General features: G+C 41.1%; 1 non-coding gene across 1 annotated transcript; it reads right to left on the bottom strand.

Annotated features, from left to right (window-relative positions):
• Positions 1-2888: 2888 nt before the first annotated feature.
• On the bottom strand, positions 2889-2995 carry LOC141699099 (small nucleolar RNA R71). The gene has a single exon (XR_012565586.1). It is a non-coding gene; the product is annotated as a small nucleolar RNA R71 (small nucleolar RNA).
• Positions 2996-6863: the final 3868 nt, after the last annotated feature.

Here is a 6863-nt window from a genome sequence, read left to right as displayed (position 1 = left end):
ATTGAGTTTGCAATTGACTTGGCACCTGAAACAGAACTAGTATATAAAGCTCCATATCGAATGGCACCAGTAGAGATGAAAGAATTGGCAACTCAGTTGCAAGATCTTTTGGAGAAAGGAGTTATAAGACCAAGTTTATCCCCATGAGGCGCACCAGTTTTGTTTGTTAAGAAGAAAGATGGAAATATGTGACTGTGTATTGATTATCGAGAATTGAATAAGCTGACCATTAAGAACAAGTATTTGTTGCCAAGGATTGATGATTTGTTCAACCAACTGAAAGGTGCTGTATGGTTTTCTAAGATTGATTTAAGGTTGGGATACCATCAACTGAAGATTAAGCCAGAAGATATTCCGAAGACAGCATTTAGAATCAGATATGGACAATATGAGTTTTTGGTGATGGGATTTGGATTAACCAACGTACTGGCAGCTTTTATGGACCTAATGAATCGAGTATTCAAGAAGTATTTGGATAAATTCATGATTGTGTTCATAGATGATATTGTGATATATTCTAATACGGAAGAAGAGCATGCAGAGCATTTAAGGATAGTTCTGAAGATATTTCGACAGGGGAAATTGTACGCAAAGTTTTCAAAGTGTGAATTTTGGTTAAAAGAAGTACGATCTCTGGGGCACGTGATTAGTTATAATGGAGTGGAAGTGGATCCGTCAAAGATTGAAGCTATAATCAACTGAGAGAGACCAAAAACACCAACAGAAGTAAGAAATTTCATGGTATTAGCAGGTTACTTGATAAGTGGCATTTTATACCACTTAGAACGTCTTAAAATGGCTTAAATTGGTGTCTTGAAATCAAGTATTTTGTGTATTTAATGCGTTTTTCTTGTGTTTATGCATTTCAGGGTATTAGTTGTATTTCGGGGGAGGAGTCATCAAGAATAAACCTTGGCATGTGTTCACCATTGCGAGAGGAATGAAATCGGCAGATTACGGCGAAGAAACGGAGCAAGCTTGGAATTTTTCCAGTAGGGTCTTGCGCGCCCACACAGCAATGCTGAGCGGCCGCGCAGTAGCCTGCGCGCCCGCGCAGAAATGCTGAGCGGCCGCGCAAGGTCGGGGAAAAAGCTGAATTATTTTAGACTTCTACTTCTGTGTGGCTTCCAACTTCTATGTAATCTGAGTTTTATGGGACTATTATATAGGTAGATTTGAGACGTTTTCATAGAGATTTTTTAAGGAGATTATGTTTTAGATTGTGTTTTACGCAAGAAGCGAAGGAGATAAGGAAGAAGACCGATTTAGCACACCGCAACGAAGAGGAAGCATATATTCTTGTGATTCTTGTTTCGTTGTAACATTGGATGCTAGTTTTCTTGCTTTGACTTATTTACTCTTGTGACGTACTCTGTTTTAATATAATTAGTTTAGTTATTATTTTCTTGTGTTTGCTTATCATGATTTCATATGAACCCATGATGGCGATGAGTTCTATTATGGGCTAATCGTGATCATGGGGTTACAACGGATTTATTATGGAATTCTTTAGTTAATTGTTTAAATACTTAAGTGTGTGATGATTGCATGATATCTAGTATTGGTTGCGCGTATTCGTCTTATGTGCGTCGCGAACATATAAGATAGGGTGTTAATCTCTTGTGAAGCGACGGTGGATCTTGAGATTTAGAACTTGCCATGCTAGCATAGGTTCATGTATGTTGTGCATGATTAGTGGGTAACTCTAACAGTTTTATTTGCCCTATGTAATCAAAAGGAATAACTTGTGCTTAAATCGTTGTGTTGTCAATTTCTGTAGACATATAGGAACTCAACATAGTTGATGACTATTCAACTTCTATCTTAATTGTGGATGCTTGGTAGAATGGTATTAGTACAATGAAAGTTGATTTTTATCAGTTTAGTGTTATTCGATTAATGTCATCACTATCACATGCTAAATGTAATAACAATGGCTATAGAAGGAAGTAATAATGAAGTTGTGATCTCATGAGTGTTTTATTATTGATAATTTGAAGTGATAGTTAAGTGGTTAATTAAGTAGTTAATTATAGTTCATATTTGATCAACAATTTTTAGTGTTATTATCTTAACATTGAGATGTAATCATACATTGGTGAGTGAGTTTAATTAGACAATAATTTAGTCTGAGTCTCTGAGGGAACGAACTAGAAAGTATTCTATATTACTTGCGAACGCGTATACTTGCGTGAATATTAGTGCGTGTTTTCGCCCTAACAAGTTTTTGGCGCCGCTGCCGGGGACTCGACGTATTTGTTTAGTTTATGTACTTACCATCATTGGTCATTAGGACTCAGTGATTAGGACGTAGTAGTTACTTACTCTTTTCGGTTGTGTTTCAGGTACTTTAGCAAGCGTTTATGCAAACTCGTTCTCGTGCTCGCAAGAGGACTTTAGATACAACTGAGGAGACAAACGAAGTTCTTGATATTCCGGAGAAGTTAGATTTTGAGGATTCGGATTCAGGCGCTGAGCAGAAAGAACCAGTAAACATGGGAGATCGTATTGTTCAAGCTGATCCAGCTCTTATGGATTTTTCTCGGCCTAAAATTGATGATATTCAGTCAAGCATCCTTCATCAAGCTATTCAAGCTAACACCTTTGAAATCAAGCTGGGCACTATTCAGATGGTGCAGAATTCTGTTTCTTTTGGAGGAGCGGCAACTGAAGACCCCAACATGCACATAAAAAATTTTGTCAAGATCTGCAGCACTTTTAAGTATAATGGCGTGACTGATGAGGCTATCAAGTTGAGGCTTTTCCCATTCTCACTGAGGGATAAGGCTAAAGACTGGTTACATTCTGAACCAGCTGGGTCCATCACTACGTGGCAAGATCTTGCGCAAAAGTTTCTGGTGAAGTTTTATCCAATGGCAAAGACAGCTGCTATGAGGAGTGCTCTTACTCAGTTTGCGCAGCAACCTACATAATCTATGTGCGAGGCTTGGGAACGCTACAAGGAAATGTTGAGAAAATGTCCACATCATGGAATGCCGGATTGGATGGTAATCACTGGTTTTTATAATGGTTTGGGGGCCCAATCTCGGCCCATGGTCGATGCAGCAGCTGGAGGAGCCTTATGGGCTAAAAGCTATACTGAGGCGTATAATCTTATAGAGACAATGGCTGCAAATGAGCATCAAAACCCAACTCAGAGGATGACGTCAGGCAAGGTCGCAGGTATTCTGGAAGTTGATGCAGCCACCGCTATTGCAGCCCAGCTCCAAGCGCTATCAATGAAGGTTGATTCTCTGGCTACGTATGGAGTTAATCAAATAGCTATGGTTTGTGAGCTTTATGCAGGTTCTCATGCTACGGATCAGTGTTCTCTTGTCAACGAATCTGTTCAGTATGTGAATAATTATCAGCGACAACAGCAGCCTGTGCCAGCGACCTATCATCCTAATAACAGAAATCATCCAAATTTCAGCTGGGGGAATAATCAGAATGCTATTCAGCCACCATATCAGCAAGGGGTGAGTAAACAGTTTAACCCACCTGGATTCCAGCAACCACAGCAGTATGCTACAAGGCAATCATATCCTCAACAGGGAAGTGCAGCTGTACCTACTAGTGCTGATTTTGAGGAACTTAAGCTGTTGTGCAAGAGTCAGGCGGTTTCTATCAAGACTTTGAAAAATCAAATCGGTCAATTAGCCAATGCAGTGCTCAATCGTCAACCTGGCACTCTTCCCAATGACACGGAAGTACCAGGCAGGAAGGAAGCTAAAGAGCAAGTCAAGGCTATTACCTTAAGGTCTGGAAAAGTAGCTGATGCTGAAAAGGCAAAAGAAGTCGAAGCTGAAGTTAGAGATGAAGAATCTAAGAAAAAGGAGAAAGCGGCGGAACCAAAGAAGACTACTGTTGAACACACTTTGCCTGAGGCTAATACAGGGGAGAAACAGCTCTATCCTCCACCACCTTTTCCTAAGAGATTGCAGCAACAAAAGCTGGATAGACAGTTCGGGAAGTTTCTGGAGGTGTTCAAGAAACTTTACATCAATATACCTTTCGCTGAGGCTCTGGAACAAATGCCTAGTTATGCGAAGTTTATGAAGACTATTCTTTCAAGGAAGGTGAAACTGGATGACCTTGAAACCGTTGCTCTCACGGAAGAATGCAGCGCGGTTCTGCAACAAAAGTTACCACCAAAACTGAAAGATCCAGGAAGCTTCACCATTCCTTGCACCATTGGCAATCTAACTTTTGACAAGTGCCTTTGTGATTTGGGAGCAAGCATTAATCTGATGCCCTTGTCGATCTTTAAAAAGCTGGATCTGCCTGATCCAAAACCCACATACATGTCGCTACAATTGGCGGACCGTTCCATTACTTACCCAAGGGGCATAGTTGAGGGTGTGCTCGTCAAGGTGGATAAGCTCTTCTTTCCAGCAGATTTTGTTATTCTGGATTTTGAGGAAGATAAGAAGATTCCCATAATCTTGGGGAGGCCTTTCTTGGCTACTGGCCGTACCTTGATAGATGTGCAAAAAGGGGAACTTACTATGCGGGTCCAAGATCAGGATGTGACCTTCAACGTATTCAAGGCAATGAAATTCCCTACAGAAGATGAGGAGTGCTTAAAAGTGGATGTGATTGATTCCACGGTTACTTCAGAACTCGAGCACATGCTAATGTCTGATGCATTGGAAAAGGCCTTAGTGGGGGAATTTGACAGTGATGATGAAGATAGCAACGAGCAATTACAATATCTGAACGCTTCTCCCTGGAAGCGAAAGCTGGACATACCATTTGAATCTCTTGGTACTTCTGACCTTAAGAATGCTGAAGGGAAGCTCAAACCATCAATAGAGGAAGCACCTACCTTGGAGCTCAAACCACTACCTGAACACTTGAGGTATGCTTTTTTAGGTGATTCATCTACGTTACCTGTTATTATTTCAGCTGACCTTTCAGGTAGTGAAGAAGACAAGCTCTTAAGGATTTTGAGAGAATTCAAATCAGCTATTGGATGGACCATAGCAGACATCAAGGGGATAAGTCCTTCATATTGTATGCATAAAATTCTGCTAGAGGAAGGTAGTAAGCCAACTGTGGAACAGCAACGAAGACTGAATCCCATCATGAAGGAGGTGGTGAAGAAAGAAATTCTGAAATGGCTAGATGCAGGCATCATTTATCCTATCTCTGACAGCTCGTGGGTGAGCCCCGTACAATGTGTACCTAAGAAAGGAGGTATCACTGTGGTCGCAAATGAAAAGAATGAGCTCATCCCTACTCGAACAGTTACAGGATGGAGAGTATGCATGGATTATAGGAAATTGAACAAATCCACAAGGAAGGATCACTTCCCTCTTCCATTTATTGATCAAATGCTTGACAGATTGGCGGGACATGAGTATTTTTGTCTTCTGGATGGTTATTCCGGGTATAATCAGATTTGTATTGCACCAGAGGATCAGGAAAAGACTACCTTCACTTGTCCATTTGGCACATTTGCTTTTCGTAGAGTTTCGTTTGGGTTATGTGGCGCCCCGGCCACCTTTCAGAGATGTATGATGGCTATATTCTCTGACATGATTGGAAATAACATCGAAGTGTTCATGGATGACTTCTCCGTCTTTGGACACTCATATGATGAATGTTTGAATAATCTGCGCGCCGTACTCAAAAGATGCGTGGAAACTAATTTGGTGCTTAATTGGGAGAAATGTCATTTTATGGTACGTGAAGGCATTATCCTTGGGCATAAGGTCTCTAGCAAGGGTCTGGAGGTGGACAAGGCCAAGGTGGGAGTCATTGAAAATCTTCCCCCACCCAATTCTGTGAAAGGAATCCGTAGTTTTCTCGGTCATGCGGGTTTTTATCGGCGATTCATCAAGGACTTTTCAAAGATATCTAAGCCGTTGTGCAATTTGCTTGAGAAAGATGTGCCTTTCAAATTTGATGATGAATGTTTGGCAGCATTCGAGACTCTCAAGAAGAGTTTGATCACTGCACCAGTTATTACAGCACCAGATTGGACAGAACCATTTGAGATGATGTGTGATGCGAGTGATTATGCGGTAGGTGCAGTTCTGGGACAGCACAAGAAAAATCTCTTCCATGTGGTCTACTATGCGAGTAAGACTTTAAATGGTGCCCAATTGAACTACACCACTACTGAGAAGGAGCTTTTGGCTATAGTCTTTGGCTTTGAGAAATTTCGATCTTATCTGCTTGGTACGAAAGTAACAGTATTCACTGATCATGCAGCTATTCGCTATCTGGTTTCTAAGAAGGATTCGAAGCCGAGACTCATTCGTTGGGTGCTTTTACTTCAGGAATTTGAGTTAGAGATCAAAGATAGAAAAGGTACCGAGAATCAAGTAGCTGACCATCTCTCTAGGTTGGAGAATCCCAATTCTACTTCACAAGATAGGACGTTAATCAGTGAATTTTTTCCGGATGAGCAGTTGTTTGCAATTCAGGAGGAAGAACCATGGTTTGCAGATATTGTAAACTATCTTGTCAGCAATATAATGCCTCTTAATTTGACATCCGCGCAAAAGAAGAAGTTTCTGCATGAGGTGAAGTGGTATATGTGGGATGAACCATATTTGTTTAGACAGGGAGCTGACCAGATCATCAGGAGATGTATCCCGTTCTGTGAGACAGAGGGGATATTACGAGACTGCCATTCCACGGTTTATGGTGGACACTATGGAGGTGAGAAGACGGCAGCTCGTATTCTGCAAGCAGGTTTTTTCTGGCCTACTTTGTTCAAGGATGCTCATCAGTTTGTTTTAAGGTGTGATCGTTGCCAAAGAGTGGGAAATTTGTCAAGGAAGGATGAGATGCCATTAAATGTGATGCTTGAAGTCGAGGTCTTTGATGTGTGGGGAATCGATTTCATGGGG

The sequence above is a fragment of the Apium graveolens genome, chromosome 11 (genome assembly GCF_009905375.1).
Source record: "Apium graveolens cultivar Ventura chromosome 11, ASM990537v1, whole genome shotgun sequence".
NCBI lineage: Eukaryota > Viridiplantae > Streptophyta > Magnoliopsida > Apiales > Apiaceae > Apium > Apium graveolens.
The sequence above is the reverse complement of the archived record's forward strand: the minus strand, read 5'-3'. Positions and strand labels throughout refer to the sequence as shown.